Raw genomic sequence first — 25,331 nt, forward strand, 5'->3', positions numbered from 1 at the left:
AGGCGCCTGCGCTGTGCCACCTCCATCCCCCAAGTCGACGTCTTGGCAGCACGAGGGTGGCCAGTGTGGCTTTGCAGCGGCAAGGTGGGCACAGCCATTCTGGTGTGGAGGCCGGGCTGGTGTCCCCAAGAGCACTGAGGATGGCCCCTGCCAGGATGGGACAGATGGGACCCCGTGGAGCAGGGCCAAGGCCAGGCTGGAGAGCACCTGCCCCCCAAGTACCCCCGCCTGTGGCAGCTAGAACAGAAGGATGGCTCAGTGAGCGAGGGGTGGGGGAACCCCCAGAGCGGCAGCTTCAAAGGGGACCAAGCATGGCTAGGAGCAGTGGGTGCAACCCTCCGTCAAATCCTCTCAGCACCCAGCGCAGGGTTTCCCCAGCTCGGCACTGTGGCCACTGGACCAGGTCACTCTTGGGTGTGGGGCCGTCCCAGGCGGGCACTGTGGTGTCCTGAGCAGCATCCCTGGCCCCACCCCCTCGATGCCAGGAGCACCTCCCCAGTTGTGACAACCATAAATGGCTGAGACATCATCCCGTGTCCTCTGGGGGCAAAGGCAGCTGGGGATGAAAGGCACTGCTTCGCCTTTCCTGGAACTGCTCATAAATTATAACCTCATTTTCACACAATTCCCAGGAGCCTTGTATGCATATTAAAGTTTGAAAAGAGCTGCTCTAAGCCAGGGTGTCTTAGCCTCAGCACTAGAGCCTTTCAGGGCCCATCATTCTCTGCGGGGGGCCGCTCTGGGCCCTGGGGGGTGTGGAGTAGCATCCCTGGCCCCACCCACTTGATGCCAGGAGCCCCCAGTGGTGACGACCAGAGATGTCCCCAGATATCGCCTAGCGTCCCCTGGGGCAGGGTCATCCCCAGGGAGCCCCACCAGTCTAAGGCCACAGCTGCGATAAGCAGGGTGTTTCCACATCAACCACACACCCTTTTCCGTGCCCGTGGCCTCAGACCTGCTTCCTGTAACACAGCTACACACGCTGGGCTTCTGGACCAGCCAGTCTGTCTCAAGAAAACAAAGTCTGGGTCTTAGTCATCCTTGCAGCCCCCTCTGAGCCCCTAGGGTGTTGCCCACGATGAGCCTCCAGGCATATTTTGGAATGAGGGGGTGGAAGAGGGCCCTGCTGCTCGGGGCTGCTCGCCTGCTCTGTCCTCCTTCCCCGAGCCGGCCGCTGGCTCTGCCTTCCTCTGGCCAGGGTCCCCGGCCCCAGGTTCCCGGGCGCAGTTTCATCAGTGTCCTGCTTTTGTATTTCGGCAGGCGTGGAAGGCACTAACCTAACTCATCCCCTCCTCCCCACCGTCTGAGTCTTCAGAGCGCCCCACACAGCAGAGGGAGGAGGAGGAGCAGGGCCAGATGACAAGGGACAGGCCAGGAGCTTCTTCCTCGACAGTATCTTCTGGGTCTGAGCCTGGTGACAACCCTGCACAGGACAGGGCTGCCTGGTGCCAGGGCACTTCCCGTCCCCCTCGCCATCCCCAGAGATGGCCAATGACCACGGGCGATGGGCAGTACCTCTGTGATGGATTCGGGCAAACAGCAGGGTGGCTTTCTTCATCCCACTGACAGCACACCCGGGTGGGACCTTCCGATTTACCCTAGCCTCCCCTCTGCGTCATCACTTTACTCCGGAATTTAGAAAGCAGAGAAACAGCCTATGTAAAAATGGAGAACTTCCACTTGAAGTCACAGCACGGGAGGGGCCCTTAAAATCTCCTAGCTCAGCTCTTCCACCCGACAGAGGAAGGGCTTTACCCAAAGATGTCAGGCGCCCAAGCTGCGAGGCCTGATGTGTGTGTGGGGGGAGGGTGGGGATGTGGGAAGAACTTTTTAAAATGATCAATTTAAAAGAAAATTTTAAAATCAGGCTACAATTCCTGAAAAATGACTTGCCTAAACTGGGACCGGGTATGAAACTATTTTCTGGAAGGCAGAGCAGCATTCTTTTCGGAAGGATATACCTTCCTCAGTAGGTAATGATCTACAAGTATCCTGGGGTAACAGCCTGCAGGAAGAATCCTGTATTCTAATTAATCTTTGGGGGAATCTTCGTGTAAGTCAGAACTTATTCCTTTTGATTCCAGCAACCCTCGATGTAATTGGATCTTAATGACTGCATTTTATAGGGAGCGTGGCTAACAAGCTTTTTGTTGTTGCTGTTGTTGTTTTACAGCTTGCTTTCATTTGTTCTAGAACACAAATGACATCCCATCATAAGTTTTGGCTGCAAAAGAAAACTGGGAAACTTGTTCAGATACTTTACATCACCCTGAGACATTAACTGGGATGCTGGTACAAAGGTGCAGTGAGCATGTTTGGGGGGCACTCAGCCACAGAGCGAATCACCCTTCAGAAAGAAACACAGATCCGTACAACTAAGCAAGTCTCCCCTCGAGGGCTGTTTTACTGACCGCGGGCTGCTGCATTCTCAAACGGGCGGCACTTTCACAGTTGCTGCTGCATGAGTCAGACGGACTGCACTCGGGATGAATAAGGCAGGATGGAGTCCCCACCAAAAACCTGCCCTGGAGAACATTTCTCAATTTATAGCCCTGGTTGGTGGGCGGGGGCGGGGGCGGGGGGTGGGGTGGCGCTGGCGCAGGGAGGGGAGGGAAAGAAATGTGTCACTGGCTTTGAATGAAGTCAGGGACAATGTTTACCTAAGCAACAGAGCCTGGTAAACAATCGCTATCTCTGGTGGGAGTGAGACTGTTTTGATCAAAAGCCACCCTGCAAAGTGGCTGCAAAGTGCCCCTCAACAGGGTGAGGATTTGGTGAGAACATCCTGCTTCTCTCTCTTTTTAAAAAGTTTTTATTGCAGTGTTTGGAGTATAGCTGATGTTCAGTGCTGTGCTAGTTTCTGCTGCACAGCAAAGTGAATCAGTTATACGTATACATACATCCCCTCTTTTTAAGATTCTTTTCCCATATCAGCCATTACAGAGTATTGAGTAGAGGACCCTGTGCTATACAGTAGGTCCTTATTAGTTATCTATTTTATATATAGTAGTGGGTATATGCCAATCCCAATATCCCAATTTATCCCTCCCCCACCTTATCCCCCTGGTAACCATGTTTGCTTTCTACATGTGACTCTGTTTTGTAAGTAAGTTCACTTGCACCATTTTTTTTAGATTCCACATATAAGCGCTGTCATAAGCATGATACACACGCTCCCCTGAGGGTCACCTGAGTACCCAACTTCTTAAGAAGAATACTGAAGAACCGCAAGGTTCAGGGTTCGGTTTCCATCACCAGCCAACCTGACACGTGACTGCCTTTGCATGTGAGCTGTCAGGGTTCGACGCCTGGCTTTTCTGATATTCTTGAGCAACAGGAATAAAAACATCGGGCTGAAAAATGCCCGAGGAGTTGCGGCTTATCAGTGACATAAGATAAGCAGGCTGGACGGGTGAAGACTTTTATAAACACAAGGAATTAGATCAAAAAAGACATTCGACTTAAGACTGAAATAAGTCTCCAGCTGAGAGAGGTCTAGGACATATTCCAGGGGCTAAAAGTCTTTTCTCCCCCCAACAGCTCCTCTTGGTTTAATTGGATGAGATGCCAGCGTGACAACATGCCTTCTTCTAAGTAGACCCCCCGGTGGACCCAGGTCTACCTGTGGTGGCAAATCAGACTCAAACAATTTCAACAGGGAAAAATATATGCAGATGTTCAATTAAAACCTGGAGTCTGCAGTCCTGGCACTGTTTGCTGGCCCTCATTGTTTGCTGAGTAACAACGGTTGCCAGGGGCGACGCAGTCCACTCCCGTCTCCAAGAGCCTGTTGCTGGGCAACTGCGAGAATACTTCCCAAACCAAACAATGTCATCCCTGGAGCAATCCCCTCTATCTCACATTAACCAGATCTAAAAAAAAACCCTCCCAAATATGTAATCTATTATTTTCAGAAGCCTGAAGAGAAAGGCAAATAATCTCCTCTCTATAGTAACCGAGGGGAAAACAGTTTACCATATTTGTTCTGAAATAACAAAACCCAAGAAGGACCAACTCTCTCCATGGAAAGCATCACAGGAGGGACTTCTTTGAGCCTTCCTAGTGCGGGGAGGAGAAAGTGCCTTTTTCTCCAAGAGGAAAGAATTTATTTATCATCCGGCAAACAACGTGGGGTAGCTCATAGCTGCGCGCAGGTTTTCTGGGCAGTGATTAGACAAACTGAAACAACCCGGGGAGATTAAGCTATTTGAAAAACATGTAAGAGCAGAGGAGTAGATACCTAATTAAAAAGACTTTTGAGACCGTCAAGTGCGTGATAGGTGCAAACGGAACCACGGACTCAGCATCAGAAAAGCCTCCTGGGACTGTCCGGAGGAAACTCACAGCATCTGCCGTCCCAGTGCCTGCTCTTCCCTCCCCACTCCACGCGAGGGGAAGGTTCTCAGAAGAGGAAGCCAGGCCACGTTGGGGCCCCCAGATGACAGGAAGCACAGGGACACACGGCCCCGGAAAGAGGCCACAGGGAGGTCACTAGTGTTGGCCAATCTCGACCCACAGAGAAAAGAAAACCAGCTGAACTCAAAGCCAATGTGGCCTCAGCTCTGTGGAGCAGTGCAGGCTGTGCAGGGGTCCCCGAGGCTCTGGGACAGGGAAAAGGAGAGGGCAGCCCCTCTCCTTACGAGGGGAGTGTAGACTTCTAAGCCATGGTCTTATTTGGGGGGCGGAGCACGGCCAAGGATCTTAAAACATGTTGACTAAATGGGAAGCACGTGGCTCCAGCTGCGAGGGTCAACGATTTAGATGATCAAAGCTCATGACACCAAGAGACTTGTGCGAGCTTAAGCCTCTCACCTGGGGTCTGGCCCCTGACACGGTCATGTCAGGGGTGCACAGTCTTTGTCTTTGTAAGACAGTGTTCAGGTGTCACTCCTAGAATAAACAGGATGGAATGGACACGTGTCCCTGAGAAGAAGGGAAAGTGGATCCCCACAACGTTACAATCTGAACCTGGGCTTCAGGGAGACCAGGAATTTGAGGCCAGACTCTTGGGCCGTTAACCCAGGGCTAAGTGGTAACGTGGAGTGGTCAGCACGCCGATCTCTAGTCCCGGAGGTGAGACCACAAGCAGCTGACACCACGGGAGTCGCCAGGGGACACTGCCCAGCCTGCCATGCAGCTGTGAGGATCCCAAACCCCGTCTTCAGAAAGAGGATTGATGCGGGGGTCCTAGTTGTGTTATTTGTTGATCTCAACCAAAAACCATTTATTGAATGCCTAGCCCAGGCCAGACATTGCCCGGGAATCAAAGCAGACCAAATTCCCTTTCCTCATGGAGTTTACAGTCTAGTAGGCAGTGGGGTGGGGGGTGGAGGCAGGGGATGGAGACTGTAAACAAAATGAATATATCCTATGTCAGATGGTGACAGATGCTGAGCGGAAAACAAGGCAGAGCTAGGGGCTGCCGGGGTGGGGTGGAGTGGGGTTGGGCTGCAGTTTTTAAAGGGTTGTCACCTGCTTCCCTGAGAAGACTCATTAAAGAGGAAAGTGAGGGGCAGAGCCATTCAGGTATCTGGGGAGGAGCATCCCGTGGAGGGGACAGCCAGTGCAAAGGCCCTGAGGTGGGACCATACCTGGCTGGTGACTAGAGCTGAGTGAACCAGGAGACGAGGAGGAGGAAAGGTCCACACAGACCATCACATGGGCTTTGGCTTTTGCTCAGGGTGAAATGGAAGCGACCAGGGGGTTTTAGCCCAGGAATGACCTGATTCGACTTGTGTTTTAACCAGGTCCCTCTGGCTGCTGGGTTGAGAACAGGCGAAGAAGGAAAAGGGTGGAAGCAGAGAGAGTAGGTAGGAGGCTAATGTGATAATGCAGGCCAGAGATGGAGACTTGGCCCAGCCGGGGTGACAGCAGTGGAGAGGTGCCAGCCAGGTTCTGGAGAAATACTGGAGGTGGAGTCAGCTGGATTTGCTAATGGGTGGGATGTGGAGTGTGAGAGAAAGCAGTCAAAAGTGTCAAAGATTTTTTGCAATTGAAAGGATGAGAACAGGAAAAGTGCAGGAGAAGCAGACCTGGGGTGCCCCCAGAAGCTGAATTGTAAAGATGTGAGGTGTGAGAGGCTCAGACATCCAAGTTGGGATGCTGAGAAAGGAGGTGGATATATAAGTGAAGGTCTGAGGGGCAAGGAGTAAGCTGGAGCCAGCAGTGTATAGATGACATGGGCTGGAACCATCAGTATGTAGATGACACAGGCTGGAACCATCAGTGTACAGAGGATGTGGGCTGGAGCCAGCAGTGTATAGATGACATGGGCTGGAACCATCAGTATGTAGATGACACAGGCTGGAACCATCAGTGTATAGAGGATGTGGGCTGGAGCCAGGAGTGTAGAGATGACCTATTTAAGGCCCCGAGACTGGCTGAGCTCATCAAGGGAGAGCAGAAAAGAGACCCAGGGCCAGGCTCTCGATCATTTAGAGATCCTAAAGAAGAGGGACGCCAGCAAAGGAGCCTGAAAAGAGGAGGCCAAAGAAATACGAGCAAGTGGTGTCCTGAGCACCAAGTGAATTGGGGGCTGGGAAATAACCACTGGATTCAGTGAAGTAGAGGTCACCGTGACCCTGACAGAGCAGTTCCAGGGGAATGGCATGGGCAAAAGCCACAGGGATTGGGGCGGGTTCAAGAGAGACCAAGAGACGTGGAACTGGAGACCCAGGAACAGACATGTCTTTTGAGGGATCTGCTGGAAAGTGGAGGACAGGGACGGAGTGGTGGCTGGAAGGGGAGGTCAGTTGCAAGAGGGTTTGTGAAAATGGAAGAAGTAACAGCAGGTGTGTATTGTGACGGGCAGGACCCAGCAGGAGGGAACTGATGCAGGAGGTGGGGGAGAACTGCTGGTGGCGTGTCCTTGCAGAGAGGGGACAGGACCAGAAGTCCTGCAGAGAGGGGGGCTGGCCAGAGCTAGGCACATGGACATCCGTCCACCAGCCCAGGACAGAAAGCAGAGCCTCGGCCCAGATGCAGGTGCCACTGAGTCATAGATGGGTTACCCCAGACTCGCAAGTCCCCAGTCCCATTCCTCAGCCATGGGATCCCTTCCTTACGATTCCAGGAACCTCCCACGTCTACCCCGGGGTGGCAGCGGGCATCACGCATGGCAACTCAGGTCTACAAACTCATTGCAGAGCCTCCAGCAGACCCTGGGCTTGGAAGCGTGAGCTGTAGCTGGGAATGAGCCCACAGACTGCCTCCCTGGGCTCTAGGCTTCAGGGCTCCATGTGACCATGGTAGAAGGTGGGGCTTTTGGGAGGTGCTTAGGTCATGAGGGTGGAGCCGTCCTGAACGGGGTTAGTGCCTTTATAAAGGAGACCCCAGAGAGCTAGCTCACCCCTTCCATGCCATGTGAGGACACAGCGAGAAGGCGGTGACTCAGAGAGGGCCCGCGTTGATCACACTGGGACCCTGATCACAGACTTCCAGCTTCCAGAACTGTGAGCAATCAGTTTCTATCATTTATAAGCCGCCCAGTCTGTGGTACTCTGACATAGCAGCTTCAAAGACAGACCAACAGCTGCCCCCTAACCCCATGGTTTCCCCTCAACGGTCAAACAGAAGCCCTGTCCTTCACGTTTACACATGATTTACCCTTTTTATTGTTCTTTATGAGGACTAGACACCTCTCTGGAAATCCACCAACATGTCTGATCTTCCCATGTCCAAGTATTACTAGAAATTTGTTTCCATACACCGATTTTTCTTGCTGTGTCAACATCCAAACATTCAACCTTAAATAAGAAGAAGCTCTAGGGTTGCACAGAAAAATAAAAGTGTATTTCTTGCTAAGCCATGCTTGAACTATGAGAGATTACCGAGAAATTTAATATAAGATAAACGAGTGAGGCCAGGAATCTTGCTGTGAGAATTTCAAGAGCAGAGCTCTCCCGCTCTGGGTAACGCATGGACTCGGGCCAGCTCGCGGAGTCCTCGCCTGGTTTAGGGAGGGAAGGACCTTCCACGGCTTGAAAGTGGTCACCGGTCTCTGGGCTAGCGCTGTATTTCAACTGGCCCAGGACTGAAAATCTAGCCTCAGATCCCTTCGGCAGCACCCAGGGATATCTGAAGAAACGAAAATAAATCTATGAAGGGCAAAATTAGAAATACTGTTCTCACCTGTCATCTCCTCTCTCCCCATCTCAAACCTCTGCCCAATCTCACAGGAACAAAAGGACCTATTTCTGGCCGCGTGAAAGTTTCAACCCCAAAGTCAAATCTCAGGGTGCTCTGACAAAATGGGAGCAAAACGGGGTTTTATATCGTTGTTGTTAAACCCATTATTCTAATTAAACCCGAGGAGAGAAATCTTGGAGATATTTTAGGTTTTTTGCCTAACTGAGACTCATTAATGCTAAGAAGATACACTAAAATTGATTCCACTGTAGAAAGGCATTCTCACCAAAAGCTTGAGGAGGGGAAAATGTTATGTTTGAAATTGAAAACGGCACCATAAGACCTTTAAAATATTTAAAATGACTTTCCTGTTACATCAGATTTGAGATGTCTTCATTTTTTCTCAGCAAACACTTTCTATGGGCATGGGGTCAGGGAGGACCTGGAGGAAACCAGCAAACAGCCTGTGGGGCCCTGACAAACGCCCAGCTTTGTCTGGGTCTGTTTTTGGCATCTCCCTTCCCAGCCCTGTATTAAGTCAGCTCCCAAAACAGAGCAAAAGATACTTGAGGGGAAAATGGAATAACATGTTCTAGCTCTGCTTGAAAGGTGGAAAGAGAAACAGAGGACTCTGAAACATAACTCAAGTAATAGGGGACCAGGCTCCCCATCCTCCCTCCCTCTTTTCTCTTTCAAAACATAGCCTTGGACAGAAAGCCACCTCTCGAACCCTCCCATGTCCCCACATGGCCTCAGTTCCCGTGGCTTCTATAAGTCTCGGCGGCTCGACCACCGTGACATTTGAGAAGCATTTACCACTACTTCAGCGTGATTTTTTTTAAAGATAAATATTTGAAAGATTCCCATCCAAGTGGAATTTGAAATGATTTGAATAAGGAGAAAAGTAAGGTTGAGCTGAAAAAAAGCCCCTGAAAGCTTACTACGGGCTGGAATCATGAAGACAGGATTGCATTTCTGTGTATGTCAAACCCTCTTTTTTTTTATGATGCAAATGTCCCGCTTGAAATTAGATTGAATGTGGATAGCTGAGCTCAGTAATTTGGGCTAAACCTCTTTGGGGGTCTCAGCATCTCCCCAGGCTCCTGCTCAGCCCTTGCTGACTAGGAGAGCATCCGTGAGGGTGCAGGACACCAAGAGAAATTGACCAGAGTCTTCACTCTCTAGCAAATAGCAAGTGTGTGTTTCATCCTTATACATGAATGACCATGGACAACCACATGAGGCCATCCTGGCAACCTCTAGGCAGGCCTTCCCCGGGTGGCAGGGGCTCTGGGCAGTGTCCGGGTCAAGGTCGACACTCAGAAAGATGGAAGATGGATGAGGGGAAGCCCCGCCTGAAGCGGCCAACCTTGGCCGGCAGACGTGGGCTGCTGGGACCACAGGGGACAGGTGTGGAGCTGGTGGAGTTCTGGCTGTACCCTCAGTGGATGAGAGGGTAAGCATCCTGGACCCGTGTACCTTCTCCTGGACACGTGGCACCAGCAAAGTGGCGACGCCCCGGGAATACAATGTGACGATGGCTGAGAGCAGGTGCCTGGATCTGAATCCCAGACTCTGTTTGCTGGCTGGGTGACCTTCAGCCAAGGACTTAAACCTTTCTGCGTTTCCATTTCTTTATCCGTAAACGGAGAAAATAAATCCTGTCTGCCTCTGCTGGTTATTGCGTTAAATAAAACGAAGCCTACAGGGACCTCCCTGGTGGTCCGGTGGATAAGACTCTGTGCTCCCAATGCAGGGTTTGATCCCTGGTCAGGGAACTAGATCCCACATGCATGCTGCAACTAAGGCCCGGCACAGCCAAAATTAAAAAATAAATAAATAAATATTTTAAAAAATGAAGTCTACAAAACGTGGGGTTCGCTCGCAGGCCCAGCACACAGTAGGTGCTCAGTGAGTGTTAATTAGTGTCTAACTCACTCCATTCTGAGGCAACCAAGATCAGCTGCTGGTTTTTGCCTATTTAAATACCTGAAACCCCCAAAGCAGTTATGCACTTTGCTATTTGTGGTTTCACAACAAACGAGCGAGATAAATGCTTCAGGGAGCACCTCGTGCTCTGGGCTGTGTTCATTCCAGGGCATATTTGTGGGGTTCGTCATTTTGGCCAAATACTTCACACTCATTTCTCTCCCAGCACCGTGCCAAACGTAGCAGCTCTCCTTCCAAATGAACCCTGCCGGATTGCTGTTATAAAATATTTTATCACAGCCCCCCTTTCCCTTCTCAGAAACCCTGTCCTCGCATGAGACCTCAGAGCCGTATGTCATCCTTCCGGGATGGTTTAATTCCCCAGAAGGAGATCCTTTTTGCTTTGCTTTCTTTGCCACAAGATTCTGGGATCTGCATCGAAATGGGTGGCTTCTCCAAGGCTAATTCAATTCAAAGACAGGTAACAGAGCCTGCAGCGTGCCCACGAGCCCATGCTGGAGGCGGTGCAGAGCTAGGCAGCACGGGTGCTGGCGGGGAGGGGGCGCGGTTCTCACCGGAGAGCAGGGTCTGCCTCTGCAGAAAATGCCCTCCGAGCATCCCTCGAGACCCAGGATATGTGTGAACCTGCACAGCCAAGGATGAAGAGCTGGCTGGAAGTGGTGTCTCTTTATCTCCCGCTCAGGGTTTATCCTACAGAAGTACATGTGTCCAGAAAGGTACATGGACACACAAACACTGTTCACCGGTGTGCATAACAGCATGATTTATCATAGCCTGACAGGAGAAGCAACTCAATTATCTGTCAGCTGATTCTATAAAATGGTGTCCATCCATGGCTGGAATGTCACTCAGCCAGGAAGAGGAGGGACGCGCTGACACTCACTGCAACGCGGATGGACCTTGAAAGCACAATGCTCAGCGAGAGAAGCCAGACGTGAAAGACCACATAGCGTGTGCATCCCTTGATGGGAAAGGTCCAGAACAGGCAGACCTACAGAGACAGAGAGCGGGTGAGTGGTTGCCAGGGGCTGGGGAGGGGGAAGTGGGAGTGACTGAGGATGGGCATGGGGTTTCTTTTTCGTGTGATGGAATGTTCTGGAGTTAGTGGTGATGGTTGCATTCTCTGGATATACCAAAAACCACTGAACTGTACATTCTAAATGGGCCAACTTGACGGTATGTGAAATTTATCTCAATAAAACTGTAAAAAAAAAAGACATATGAGCAACATATTCCTGGTGGCATTATCTGAAGTCACAAAAAACTGCAACCAACTTAAATGTCCATCAATAGGGAAATCATTAAATAAACTGTGGTACATCCTCGCTGTAATACTATGATGTCATTAAAAAGAACGAGGAACCTTCTCCAAGGAAGAGCTCCAAGATACACAGTGCCTGGCACAGAGAAAACTCAGATATTTGAGAAAGAATCTATGTTTAAAAATACTGCTATATATGCTATAATGTAGGTACTTTCATTTAAAAGGTCTAGAAGGACACACATCATATTGGAGGCAAGGGAGATACGAGGATGAAAGAGAAACGTACATTTGTCAGTGACTTCTGCAGATGACTTTATAGGAACCTGGGTTTTGTATTACTTATGTATCATTTAAAAAATTGTGATACATTTGTAAGCACCTGAAGGCAAGTTGGTTCTTGTACATTTGCAGGCTGTACCTAGAGAATGTGGTGTGTAGGGAATACCACTACTGTTCAACCCACTTGGTCTACAGTACGCTGCCTCTCTAACGACATAGCCTTTAATGTTAATACAACTTTGACCATTAAAAGAACCGAACCGGATAAACCAACTGTGGCACATCCACACAATGGCACAGGACTAGGCAGTAACAGAACAAACTCCTGAAACACACACTAGCACATTGAGTCTCAGATACATTACACTGAGTGAGAGAAGCCAGCCTCAAAAGCTACATGCTGTGTGCCTCCACTTATGTGACACTGTGGACAAGGGCCGCGGACAGAGCGGGATGGCCAGGGGACATGGGGGAGCAGGTGAGGGTCCGGCTGCAGACGGGCGGCTCAAGAGAATGTGCTGGGGTGTTGGAACTGCTCTCTGCCCTCTGGGTGGGTGGTGGTTACAAGAATCTACGCATGTGTGGAAACTCACAGAGTGGGTGCACCCGCAACTGTATGTAAATCTAAACTATGAATTAAGAAAAGGAACAGGGTGAATTAACTGAGTGCCAGGCATTGCTTTAGGCGTGGAGGATTCAAAGGTGATGACAGCTCTCCTTGGGGCACCACATCCTTGGGCAGGAGAGTCACACAAGAAACCAGTCACCAGATACACAAGGTGATTTCCCACAGATGTGGGAGATGTGGGCATGAGCACTCCTGGCGCAGGGAGTAGCAGGCGCAAAGGCCCTGGGGCAGAGGAGGGCAGGGGGGCTAGAGACACTGGCAGAGACCGCCATGGGCACCGCCAGAATAAAATTGGGCTTTATTCCAATTCCTGAGGGAAGCCCCAGGTGGGAGGCACACTATCATCTCACTTATGTTCTTAAAAGAGCCCTCTTTTCGAGAAAAACAAATACTGTATGCTAACGCATATATATGGAATCTAGAAAGATGGTACTGATGAATTAAGTAACAGAGCAGGAATAAAGATGCAGATGTAGAGAACGGACTTGAGGACATAGGGTAAGGGGGAAGGAGAAGCTGGGACAAAGTGGGAGAGTAGCATTGACATATATGCACTATCAAATGTAAAATAGATAGCTAGTGGGAAGCTGATGCAAAGCACAGGGAGATCAACTTGATGCTTTGTGACAACATAGAGGGGTGGGATAAAGAGGGTGGGAGGGAGGCTCAAGAGGGAGGGGATATGGCGATATATATATACATGCAGCTGATTCACTTTGTTGTACAACAGAAAGTAACACAACATTGTAAAGCAATTATACTCCAATAAAGATGTATTGTTTAAAAAAAAAAAAAAAAAAGAGCCCTCTTTTCAGACTATTGGGAGAAAGAGTGAAAGCAGGAAAACCAGGGAGGAAGAAGCTCCCATGGCATTTACTATTTCAAACTTTAATAACAAAGAATGCTTCATAAATTCCTAATTGAGCTTCTTAAGACCTATATGTGGAAGCTGGGCAGGAAGTATACCATTTTATAAAGAAGTCAAGTAACATTTACCCCCAGTAAATAAAGGGTTAACTAATTAACTATTTCGTTAACATGAAAGTAAATGATGGCCTCTACTTTTTGTTTTGTTTTTCTTTTTGGCCAAGCCGCAGGGCATGCAGGATCTTAGTTCCCTGACCAGGGATAGAACCCACGTGCCCTGTGTTGGGGGCGCGGAGTCTTAACCACTAGACTGTCAGGGAAGTCCCTCTACTATTTTAATGCAGGCAAATCATCACAGCCCACAAGCATCAGCTTGCTTATGAATTCAGTGTTAACTGTCTCTATTGACTTATAAATACCACTAAACAAAAATGACATACTTTATGAGTGTACACTCAGTTTTTAAAAGGGCACCTAAGACAGAGGAAATGGACAAGGCATTGAATGTGTACTTTGGTTATAGTTACTCACTGTTAGGGATCAATTGAGCACACTGACTTCAATCAGGGGTTGGCACACTTTCTATAAAGGGCCAGAGAACAAACGTTTTTGGCTTCACGGGGCCCAAGGTCTCTGCTGAAGCTGTACCGCTCCACCGTCTCTAGAAAACTGCCCTGGACCTTCCACAAGGAATGAGCCTGGCTGCCTTCACAGCCCACGGGAGCCTGGGGCAGGGGGGAGAAAGTGGCAGTGTCGATCCTGTCTTTAAAATTTTGATATTTTGGTCATCATGGATTTTTCTGACATTGACTTTGAGTTTTTAAAATACTGCATTAAGATATGATTTATGCCAAGGGCTGAATTTTCTTCGGCGCTCCCCGCTCCCCTTAAATTTTGTGCCTGAGGTGACTGTCTCACTTGCCTCACCCCAGTTCCGGCCCTGGAGATATGCTGACAAAACTTATTTCTGAACGTTGACATTTGATTTTCAAATAATTTGCATGTGTCACAAAATAGTCTTCTTTTGTTTTCAGCCATTTGAAAATGCAGAAAATATGCTCAGCTTGAGGGACCTACTGAAAAATCAGGTGGTGAGCCGGACTGGGTCCCTGGGTGCAGTTTGCTGAGCTGTTTTAGATGGTCATTTATGAAGCATGTCTTACTCTTTTTTTGTTGTTGTTGTTTTGATGTGTAAAAAAATTTTGAGGACTTCCCAAGTGAGGGTGTGGAAGTGAAATGAGTTAATGATGCATCATTCACTAGTTAGTATATGACCACAAAGAAGATGGAGCTTCAGGGCCTTTACTAAAACTGTGACCTATTGTCCAGCAGGAGAGATGGGACTTACGAGTTACAAAGTGTGAAAGAATATGCCTCCTCTAGAGTAACACTGCAAAACACAGGTGGAGTAAAAGATTTACTTTTATATTTTAAATTGCGGTAAATATATAAAACAAAATTTCCCATTTTAACCATTTTTAAGTGCACAGCTCAGTGGCATTAAGTATTGATACATTCACACTGTTGGGCAACTATTCCCACCCTCCATCTCCAGAACTTTCTCATCTTCCCAAACTGAAACTCTGTCCCCATGAAACACTGACTCCCCCTCCCCGTCCTCCAGCCCCTGCTTCCCCCCCACCCCGCCCCCCATCTACTTCCTGTCTCTGTGGGTCTTACTCCTCCACGGACCTCCCGTGAGTGCTTCTGTGTCTGGCTTCTCTCACTGAGCATCATGTCCTCAAGGTTCATCCATGGTGTAGAACGGGTCAGAATGTCCTTCCTTTTCAAGGCTGAATGGATGGACTATCTTTTGTTTATCCATTCATCTTTCAATGGACTCTTGGGTTGTTTCCATCTTTGGGCTACTGTGAGAAGTGCTGCTGTGAACATGGGTGTATAAGTATCTGTCCAAGTCTCTAGGTATTTCTCCAGAAGAGGAGTTGCAGGATCATATGGTAATTTCAGCTCTGTTTTTTTAGGCACTGCCATACTGTTTTCCACAGCAGCTGCACCATTTTACATTCTGCTGGTCATGCACAAGGGGTCCAACTTCTCCACATTGTTGCCAATACTTGTTATTTTCTGGGGTTTTTTGTTTTGTTTTGTTTTCTCCAGTAGTAGCCATCCTAATTGTGTGAAATGGTATCTCATTGTGGTTTTTTTTTTTAAGCTCTTTATTGGAATATAATTGCCTTACACTCTTGTACCAGTTTTTGAGGTACACCAAAGTGAATCAGCTGTGTTTATACATATATCCCCATATCCCCTCCCTCCCACGATTCCCTCCCACCCTCCCTGTCCTGGCCCTCTAAAGCATCAGCCATCATCGAGTTGATCTCCCTTTGTTATACAGCAACTTCCCACTAGCTATCTATTTTACATTTGGTAGTGTATCTATGTCTATGCTACTCTCTCACTTTGTCCCAGCTTCCCCTTCGCCACCCCCACCCCCCAGCCCCATGTCCTCAAGTCCATTCTCTACATCTGCATCTTTATTCTTGCCCTGTCACTGGGTTCATCAGTACCATTTTTTTAGATTCCATATATATGAGTTAGCATACAGTATTTGTTTTTCTCTTTCTGGCTTACTTCACTCTGTATGATGGTCTCTAGGTCTATCCACCTCATTACAAATAGCTCAATTTCATTCCTTCTTATGGCTGAGTAATATTCCATTGTATATATGTGCCACATCTTCTTTATCCATTCATCTGTTGATGGGCATTTAGGTTGCTTCCATGTCCTGGCTATTGTAAATAGTGCTGCAATGAACATTATGGTACATGTTTCTTTTTGTATTATGGTTTTCTCTGGGTATATGCCCAGTAGTGGGATTGCTGGGTCATATGGTAGTTCCATTTTTAGTTTTTTGAGGAACCTCCAAACTGTTTTCCATAGTGGCTGTACCAACTTACATTCCCACCAACAGTACAGGAGAGTTCCCTTTTCTCCATACCCTCTCCAAAACTTATTGTTTCTAGATTTTTTGATGGGGGCTGTTCTGACCGGTGTGAGGTGATACCTCATTGTGGCTTTGACTTGCATTTCTCTAATGATGAGTGATGTTGAGTATCTTTTCATGTGTTTGTTAGCCATCTGCATGTCTTCTTTGGAGAAATGTCTATTTAGGTCTTCCACCCACTTGTGGATTGGGTTATTTGCTTTTTTGGTATTAAGCTGCATGATCTGTTTATATATTTTGGAGAGTAATCCTTTGTCAGTTGCTTCGTTGGCAAGTATTTTCTCCCATTCTGAGGGTTGTCTTCTTGTCTTGTTTATGGCTTCTCCTGCTGTGCAAAATCTTTTAAGTTTCATTAGGTCCCATTTGTTTATTCTTGATTTTATTTCCATTATTCTAGGAGGTGGGTCAAAAAGGATCTTGCTTTGATGTATGTCATAGAGTGTTCTGCGTATGTTTTCCTCTAGGAGTTTTATAGTGTCTGGTCTTACATTTCTCATTGTGGTTTTGATTCGTATTTCTTAATGACGAGTAATGTTAAGCATCTTTCCATGTGCTTATTAGCCATGTGTATATCCTCTTTGGAGAAATGTCTTTTCAGATATTTGTCCATTTCTTAATCAGGCTAAGTGTTTGTTTGTTGTTGAGCTGTAGGAGTTCTTTACATTAACCCCTTAGTTCTGGATATTAACCCCTTATCAGATATACGATTTGCAAACTTTTTTTTCCAATTCCACAGGTTGCCTTTTCACTCTGATGATGTCCTTTGAAGTACAAAAGTTTAAAATATTCATGATGTCCAATTTACCTATTTTTTTTCCTTTGGTTGCCTCTGCCTTTGGTGTCATGTCCAAGGAATCACTGCCAAATCCAATGTCATGAAGATTTCCCCCCAGGTTTTCTTCTAAGAGTTTTATAGTTTAAGCTCTTACATTTCCATCGTTATTTATTTATCTATTATTTATTTGGTGCATTGGGTCTTTGTTGCTGCATGTGGGCTTTCTCTAGTTGTGGTGAGCAGGGGCTACTCTTCATTGAGGTGCACGGGCTTCTCAGTGCAGTGGCTTCTCTTGTTGCAGAGCATGGGCTCTAGGTGTGTGGGCTTCAGTAGTTGCAGCACGTGGGATCAGTAGTTGTGGCATGCAGGCCCTAGAGTGAGTGGGCTTCAGTAGTTGTGGCTCGCGGGCTATAGAGCGCAGGCTCAGTAGTTGCGGCGCACAGGCTTAGTTGTTCCGCAGCATGTGGGATCTTCTCAGACCAGGGATTGAACCAGTTTCCCCTGCATTGGCAGGCGGATTCTTAACCACTGTGCCACCAGGGAAGTCCCACATTTTGATCTTTGACCCATTTTGAGTTAATCTCTGTATGTAGTGTAAGACAGGAGGGTCCGACTTCATTCTTTTGCACGTGGACATCATTTGTTGAAAAGCCTCTTTCCCCACAGAATGGTCTTGGTACCCTTGTTGAGGTAAATTTTTATAACCAAGTAATTAAAGTTAAGTGACAACACACACAGGGTCTAATCTTGCCAGAAAGTGCGCCATAAAACTGAATTTGTAAAAGAAGCTGACATAATTAGACAAATGCTGCTTTTTCCCTTCAAAACTAATGGACGTGTCTGTGCAGACCTCTTATTCCTAGTTTCAGCGGGGACTTCCTTCCTATTCTTCCCATACGGATTTTTCCCCCGGGCCATGCTGTGCATCTTTCAGGATCTTACTTCCTGGACCAGGGATTGAACCCGTGCTCTCAGCAGGGAAAGCTTGCGTTCTTAACCACTGGACCGCCAGGGAATGTCCCCCCCCCATACGGAATTTGAGTGGGGCTGACACCTAGCACTCTATAGAGGCACAAACACCACCGGAGCACCCCTGCCTTTGCTGTTTACTACAGAGTGTTCGATTTGCACCTAATTTTTGCCCTTCTGTTTTTCAAAACCTAGAGAACACTCGCAAAGTGGTTTAAATTCTGCAATATGCCTGTTCAAATGCCTACAGCAGGATCCTGTAACTTAGTCTGAGGATTCACCAGGGTCTGCACTTTGGGGAGTCCATGAGCTTGAACTTGACCATGAAATTCAAATGGGGGCGCATGTGTCTATGCCTGTTCTTCTGGGGGGAGATTCCCAAATTTCAGCAGACTCTGAAAGAGGTCTGGACTGAATAAAGGTTTATAACTACTGGGCTGTATGTCTTTTTTTTTCATTAAGTTCACAAATTCAAGGACTTCAGTTAGACAAGCCTTGTATAATCCAGGCAGGTGAGTAGTCTTCAGAAGAAAGTGATGGAGGGACTTCCCTGGCGGCCCAGTGGTTAAGACTTTGCCTTCCAATGCAGGGGGTGCAGGTTCAGTTCCTGGTCGGGGGGCTAAGATCCCACATGCCTCGTGACCAAAAAACCAAAACATAAAACAGAAGCAATACTGTAACATAGTCAATAAAGAATTTAAAAATGGTCCACATGAAAATAAAAGGGAACCAAAAACAAACAAACAAAAAAACAGAAAAAAAATTAAAAAAAGTAAAAATGGTCCACATCAAAAAAATCTTAAAAATAAATTTAAAAAAAATGAAGAAGAAAGTGACAGAATTAATTCACGTCCCAGAGGTGGACTGCGATCACACATGGCAGAGAGGAGGAGCTGGCGGGCTCGTCACAGGAGGGGAGTGGGCCGCCCGTCCCGTCTCTAGCGGGAAGCCACCACCCGGAGGCGGCTAGTCCTCTTTGCCACCACCCATATTCAGGGATTCACACAGTCCAGGAAGGGATCATGCTGAGAACAGCTATCCCATCAGTGACCACCTTGGTGATAATTAACCCACAGACTACCAAGCCCAGGAATGCCACCGATTTGAGGAAATCAAAGAGAGAAACCTCTGCCAGTGGGAAATAAAGGGAAGAGAGAAATCGTGGGTTGTTTTCATCATATAAGAAACATACACCATTTGCCCTCGTCGGTGGCTGACACTGACGAGACCCGTGGCCAGATCAAGGTGAGTCCCACTTACATTCTTACCCCAGAGAAGCCAGGGCTGGTTCCTCCCTGGCATCTAGCAGTGATTTCAGCTACAACAAATGATCTCAAAGTCACGCAGAATTCATCACAAGTGGGACCTTAGCTCTACACCAAGGGGCCGAAATGTGGAAATAGTTAGCTTTTTTGATCTCTAAACACTGATTTTTTTTTTTTTTTTGGATTGGCCATTCCACATTTTGACTTCTTATGAGTGTGTTCCAACATGAAGGCAACGGATCTAAATGCTGGGTTTCCTACAAGAGCAGTAATTCGTTTCAGAAATCACTCCTGGGCCTCATGATTCGCGCACCAAATTCCAGAGCCAGTGAGACCTGCGGAGAGGGACCAGTCCTCGGGTGACAGCCACCGGGGCTGAGAGTCGGTGAGCGGGAGACCCGAAGAAAGAGGAACCGAAGCTTCCTGACGGCAGAGGACCTGCCCACCCTGAGTGTTGGTCTAGACCTCAACCCGGCTCTCCAGGGCCTGGAAGATGGGGCGGCTGCCAGGAGAGAAAGGCCAGGATACTGGGGGCTGGAGAAAGCGCCCTCTAGGATACAAAGAGGAAAGGTGATAGAGCCTGCAGGATGGTTGTGACCAGACAAAGATTCTTTTTAGTTACAGCAAACGGGAGAAGGTAATACAGTAAATACTATTTCCTTCACCTTCAAGGAAGTAAAAAATAATATTAAACACTGCTGGGAAGTCTAAGAGTTCCTACACCTCCAAATCAGCATCGTGTTCATACACGCATGGTGTCGTACCCAGTGCGGGTCAAATATAACCAGTGCCGTCAGTGAGGCCAGCCCTCGGTTAACTTTTCCTGTAAGGGGCCCAACAGCAAATATTTGAGGGTTAGATGCTCTCTTTTGAGACCACTCAGCCCCTCCCGTGTGGGGTGGAAGCTGCCACAGTTGATACATACGTGGATGTGCATGGCCACGTGCCAATGAAACTTCACTTAAGGCCCCTGAAATGTGAATTTCACAGAATTTCATGTGTTCCAAAATTTTATTCTTTTGCTTGTTTTTTTCAACCACTTCAGAATGGAAAAAACCATTCTTGTCTCTAAGAGAGCCTAAAACAATTTTGGATAAATAAATAGACAGGTGTCAAACAGGCCATGTCATGACGAATCACACTGTGGACATCTCGGCGTCCAGAGGGTCAAGGACACTGAGGGTGATCACCCGCGTCCCCGTCCTGTCTCCCTCCTTGAGCAGGGGATGCAGGATGTGGGGAAGTCTCTGAAAAGGACGTGCCCACAAGCCAGGGCTGGAGCCGTGTCACGAGGGAGAGAGGGGGAAACCCTCACGTCCTGTGGCTTCTGACCATCCCTCCCCTCCACCCACCCCCACGTAGCTCTGAAGTGCACCATCCCACCTTTATGATTCAGGGTCTTTGGGCATTTCACAAGGGAAGAGAAATCTGTGGACGCAAGAAAACTGTAAAAGATTACACCTTTGAATAGACATTTCTCCAAAGGAGGTACCCAAATGGGCAATGAAAAGATGCTCAAACATCATCAGTCATTTGGAAAATGAAATGAAAAACCACAAGATAGTGCTTCACACCTACTAGGTTGGCTATAATAAAAACAAGGGAAAAGAAGACCCGTTGGTGAGGACATGGAGAAACTGGAGCCCTCCTACACTGCTGGTAGGAATGGAAAATGGCGTGGCCACTGTGGAAAACATTTGGCAACTCCTCCAGAGGCTGGTCACTGTATGACCCAGTGACTCCACTCCTAGGTGTACACCCAGGAGAAATGGAAATCTACGTTCACACAAAAATTTGTCCACAAACATTCACAGCAGCATTACTTGTAACAGCCAAAAAATAGGAACAAGCCAACGATCATCGGTGGATGAACGCATAATCAAATTGTGGTCCATGCATACGATGGAATATTATTCAGCCATAAAAGGCAGGGAAGCACTGACACTCACTACAATGTCCATGAACTTCGGTACGTGATGCTCAGTGCAAGAAGCCAGTCACCAAGGGGCACGGATTATTATATGATGCCACTATAGGAAATGTCCAGAACAGGCGAATCCACTGAGAGAGGAAGTAGATTAGCGGTTGCCAGGGGTTGAGGGGAGGGGGAGTGGGGAGGGGCTGGTAACGGGCACAGGGTTTGTTTTGGGGGTGATGAAAAAGTTCTAGAATTAGGTAGTGATGAAGGTTACACAACACTGAATATCTTTAAAAAATCACTGGGTCATACTTTAAAATGGCGAATTTTACATTACGTGAATTTGAGCTCAATTACAAGAAAATGACCAAGCAGATGTGGGCAAATGCCAGACAAGCAACGAAACAGATGCTCTATAAACTAAACTTGTTCCTATATTCTTTACCTGTGAAGAAGTGAAATGCAGCACTGCTCTGAACAATGAGAAAGTTAGGCTTGAGAACCGACTAGGTCAGAATTCTTCATAACGTTTTCAGAAGTACACTTGGTTAACAAACAAAAATACCCCTCACACGCTATTCCTAAGAGACCTTCTGTTTGAAAACCTCAGTGACGTGGGGGAAGGTGCAAGAAAGCCCGTTTTAAAAATGCCACAATGTTTGGTCAGACGTGTCCCGTAAACAGAATGGGTTTCGGGAAAGGAGTGAGGAGTGAACAGCCAGGGGCAGGCTTCTCACCACCAGGAATTTGAGAAGGAGAGTATGTCCCAGTTTGGGAGCCGAGAGAAGTGAAGACTTCCTGGTGCCCCCACCTCCACCCCCAACAAGCGAACTTCACCACTGGAGGATAAAGAAGCAGGCAGTTTCTAGAAGATTCCATATCCATGAAACACTAATAAAGGAAAACTAAATTAGGTTCGTGTCTCAGAAGTCTTCAAGGATGTTAAAAAGGAAAATACGATCCATTACCTTTAAGGTGGGGGGAGAGCTCCGATTAGGGATGGATAACTTTATTCCGCTTGGTTGGAATTCTGGTTTTACATTGTGTAAAGGGAAAGTCTGCGCTATAATGAGAAGTCACAGAGGTTGGAGAGCAGGATCTAGAGGCTGCACGAGGGGGTCCCCCCTCGAGAGGAGACACCGCAGCAGGAGCGAGTCCCCTGGTTGGCACTGGAGGGTGATGACCCCGAGGGACAGGTCTTCTGCTGGGATTGCAGCACAGTGAACGCTTTGATTGACCACAGAGATAGCAGCTGAAAACCACGTACCAACGGGCAATTCGAAGGGGTGGGAACATACCGTTGCCAGGCAAGACTCGGCTCAGAGTCAAGGGAACAAGCGTGAACGTGTGTTGGCACAAACCGGCCAAGCGGCTAGGCCTCCCCATGAGGCACCCGCAGCCCTGGGCACAACTTGTGGTGACAGACTGGGGCTGAGTCAGCTGCACGTGGGCTGCAAAACGGGTGGAGCAGAATTGACAGGGGCTGGTTGGGGCCAGGGGTGGGCGGAGGCACCCCAGAACATCCAAAACCAGGGGCAGAATACGACGGACACATTCATCATGCATTTTCCTGGGGCGATGGAGGGGGAGGACACGTGTGTTCACCCGATTGTCCTAAGGTTTGTGACCAAGCGACTTCCCTGGTGGCGCAGTGGTTAAGAATCTGCCTGCCAATGCAGGGGACACGGGTTCGATCCCTGGCCTGGGAAGATCCCACGTGCTGTGCAGCAACTAAGCCCGTGCACCACAACTACTGAGCCCACGTACCACAACCACTGAAGTCCGTGTGTGTAGAGCCCGTGATCCATAAGAGAAGCCACCATAATGAGAAGCCCAGGCACCACAACGAAGAGTAGCCCCCACTTGCCATAACTAGAGAAAGCCTGCTCACAGCAACAAAGACCCAATGCAGCCAATAAACAAATAAATAAATAAATAAAATAAAATTTAAAAGAAAGGTCTGTGACCCACTGTTCTATGAATGGGACCAGGAGTTAAGGGTAAAGGACAGGCATGTTGAAATGCCCTTAATGAGGAGCTAATTAAATACCTCAGGACACATCCATACAGAGGAATCTCAGGCCGTCCATGCAGAAAGATGCAGCAGACGCACAGAGTGATATGGAAAGATACAGACCAAACATTAGATGTAAAGAGCATGCTGCAGAAAAGCGGGCAGAATATGATCCCCTTTTTTTTCTTTGCCCACGTAAAAGGAATGAAGCCCTGACGCACTCCACAACAAGGATGAACCCAGAAAACATGATGCTTAGCAAGAGGAGTCAGACACAAAAGGTCAGAGTGAATGATTCCATTTATATGAAACATTCAGAACAGGCAAATCCACAGAGACAGACAGTGGATTCGCAGTTGCCAGGGGCTGGGGAGTGGCATGGGGGGTGACTGCTAATGGGGATGGGGTTTCTTTTTGGGGCTGAAGGAATGTTCTGGAACTAGAGAGTGGTGATGGTTGCATAACCTTGTGAACATACTAAAAAACCATGAAACTGTACACTTTACAAAGGGGTGAATTTTATGATATGTGAATTACATTTCGATTAAAAAGTAAGAAAGTATCAGCGAGGATGTTTTATCTGCAGGCAGCGAACTTTATCAGTGGTGGGAGAAGCACGAGGAGAGAAGAGGAGGAAGACAGAGGCTCTCTTTTTCTTTTTTCTTTTTTCACACTAGTTCGATTTTTTCTACAGTGAAAAGATATGACTCCCGTAATGGAAAAGAGGAAGTAAACAGACTTCTGGGCACTGCCCATAAGGATTCCAAAGCCCCCAGATGATCCCTAGGGAATTCTGGGATTAAACTGCCCAGTGGCCCAGAGTGGACACCTGTTTGCAAAGTGCAATTGTGATCACTTTAGAAAATGGCAAACATTTGTGGCCGGGGGACCTGTGCTACTCACACTTGTGAGTGACCTCAAACCGTGAGGCTAGGAAGTACTAGACTTGGTCAAGAGCTCCAACAGTGGCCGCCTCTTAAAAAGAGTAGGGATGACCTAAAGGAGGTGCCTGTCCTCATTTTAACACTTTTACCCACACTACCCAATACTTCGTTGCCAGCCACACGCGGCTATGAGCTCTTGAAATGTGGCCGATCCGAACCGAGACGCGCCACGGATGTAAACTGCACACTGGATTTCAGAGACTTAGCATGCCAAGAAGGACGTGAACTATCTCAATATAAATTGTTTCATATGGATGCCGTGTTAAAAAATAACAATAACTTGGAGATACTGGACTAAATAAAATATATTATTCAAATTAATTTCACCCATTCTTACTTTTTAGAAGGTGGCTACTAGAAAGTTTTAAATGACACGCGCAGCTCACATTATGTCTCCGTTGGACAGTCGTGACCCAGGGGACTCCTAGAATAAACCACCCAACTGGGAAACCGCAAATCTCTTCCAAGGCCCTATTTTACTAGAAAGTAAGCGAAATGATTTTAGAGGTCAGTCAGATCTTGATCCAGTAAAAACTGGAGTTAATTCAACAAATATTACTCTATTTGGTGGCTCACAAAGACAGACCTGGTCTCTGTCCTCAGGGGCCTTACACTGAGTGAGGGAGAAAAGGAGACACACAAATAACTCTTTCTGTGGCAAAGGTGACAGGTGTGGACTCCAGGTGGAACTTGGGACCATAAACCCTGGAGTGGGAAGGTCCCATCCTGAATGCTGCAGGACAGGTAGGACTGTCCCATGGGGGTGGGGCAGATGGGGAGGCTGGACCAGTTCAAGAGCAGGCACTGTGTGTGTGTGTGTGTGTGTGTGTGTAGGCAGGTGTGTCATGGGGGTGGGGAGCCAGGAGAAGGGCAGAGAGACTGAGCTGGCTGGAGCAGAGGGTTTGGGCCAGGGGAACTCTGGGAAAACAGGCTGTGAATGCTGGACTGTGAAGGCACCTGGACTCCATCCTCTGTTGCAGAGCAGAGGTCAGCAAACCACGGCCCACACCCGGGGCCAAGTCCAGCCCAGTCTGCCTCCTGGTTTTGTACGGTCCACAAGCTAAGAATGATTTTTACATTTTTTAATGGTTGAAAAAAAATCAGAATCAAAATATTTTGTGACACATGAAAATAACATGAAATTCACATTTCAGTGCCCATCAGTGAAGTTTTGTTGGCACACGGCACCCTGCACCAATGGCCAGAGCCGCCACAAAAGCTGGAGAATTCGTTCACTCCACCAATTTTGAGTGCCATGCTTTGTGGATAAATCTAACCGACATAAGTACATTTGTTTCAAATTGACGTTTTAACAGAGTGAAATCTATGAAAAGTTCCAAAGCAGATATGAACTGAACCATTGGAA

General features: G+C 47.8%; 1 protein-coding gene and 1 long non-coding RNA gene across 12 annotated transcripts in view; one reads left to right on the plus strand and one right to left on the minus strand.

The window, feature by feature from the left end:
* The window catches only part of RFX2 (regulatory factor X2), a 92,924-nt gene that overhangs the window by 57,405 nt on the left and 10,188 nt on the right, over positions 1–25,331 (minus strand). Inside the window, exon 1 of one of the 11 annotated variants that reach the window (XM_057708214.1) lies at positions 2,412–2,509. The exons of the other annotated variants lie outside the window; for them this stretch is intronic. The gene's annotated coding sequence lies outside the window, so the exon portion shown is untranslated. Of the gene's footprint in view, positions 1–2,411; positions 2,510–25,331 lie in introns of those variants that run through there. 11 annotated transcript variants of the gene reach the window in all.
* LOC130836166 (uncharacterized) lies at positions 10,939–24,266 on the plus strand. Its single transcript, XR_009049135.1, has 3 exons — positions 10,939–11,087; positions 23,224–23,302; positions 23,608–24,266. It is a non-coding gene; the product is annotated as an uncharacterized LOC130836166 (long non-coding RNA).

This window comes from Hippopotamus amphibius, chromosome 15 (assembly GCF_030028045.1).
Source record: "Hippopotamus amphibius kiboko isolate mHipAmp2 chromosome 15, mHipAmp2.hap2, whole genome shotgun sequence".
Classification (NCBI taxonomy): Eukaryota; Metazoa; Chordata; class Mammalia; order Artiodactyla; family Hippopotamidae; genus Hippopotamus; species Hippopotamus amphibius.